We start from the raw sequence: 939 nt of genomic DNA on the forward strand, positions 1-939 counted from the left end.
TGCCTGAAGGGCAGAAGAGGGCGCCAGACCTCTTTACAGATGGTTGTGAGCCACCATGTGGTTGTTGGGAATTGAACTCAGGACCTTTGGAAGAGCAGGCAGTGCTCCTAACCTCTGAGCCATCTCTCCAGCCCCCATGCTATCCTTTCTTAAGCTTACTATGGATGGACCTTTCCCTCTGTTTTCAGCTGCTGGTCTTAAGGCAATACAAGGCTTCTGAGGAGAAACTGGGTTTGCTCCACACTGTCTCCTGTGATGGAATTGTTCCGGGCCCTATCCGTTTACCTTTTTAACAGGTGCCCTCCAGCTGCATTTCCTTCTCCATCGTCATGACGTTCCCCCTTCCTAAGGTACATTTCTCACACCTCACACAAATGTGCATGTGTGCCTCTGTCCCCAAAACCTAAATCTAAGTATGGATTTGACTAAGAATTCCCTAAAGTCAGTTTCTGTTAACTGGCAGAAGGAGGAATTTATTATATAGGAGAGCACTGATCCTTAAACATCTTTCCTCTGAGCTTAGGGATGCCTTTCAAAAAAACAAATACAAAACATTAAAACACCACCCAAGATGCATCTGTCCTAAGTTTTCCAAAATGTATCTTCCACTTACATTATCTCAGACTTCAGCTTAGCTCAGAATGGGGTATAAGAAAGGGCTCTTTATTTAGGGGTAGACTCACAGATCACAGTCCTCTGCGCAAGCGGGGAACAGAAACCAAATCCCCCAGCTGAGAGAGAGACTACGCAAGCTTTACTTCTTTTTACATTTACAGTACAAGAGGCCACACACAAGTGGGCTGGGATCTTAGCGGCTATTGGCTAAAGGAATTCCCACACATGCTAATAGGAAATATAGCTGGCTCTTCAATGTTTGTTGTTAAGATAACAAGAGGCTTACACACTGTACATGTCATTTATTTTGGAAACTTAGTCCTG

Source organism: Microtus pennsylvanicus, chromosome 1, assembly GCF_037038515.1.
Source record: "Microtus pennsylvanicus isolate mMicPen1 chromosome 1, mMicPen1.hap1, whole genome shotgun sequence".
In the NCBI taxonomy this organism is placed as follows: Eukaryota; Metazoa; Chordata; class Mammalia; order Rodentia; family Cricetidae; genus Microtus; species Microtus pennsylvanicus.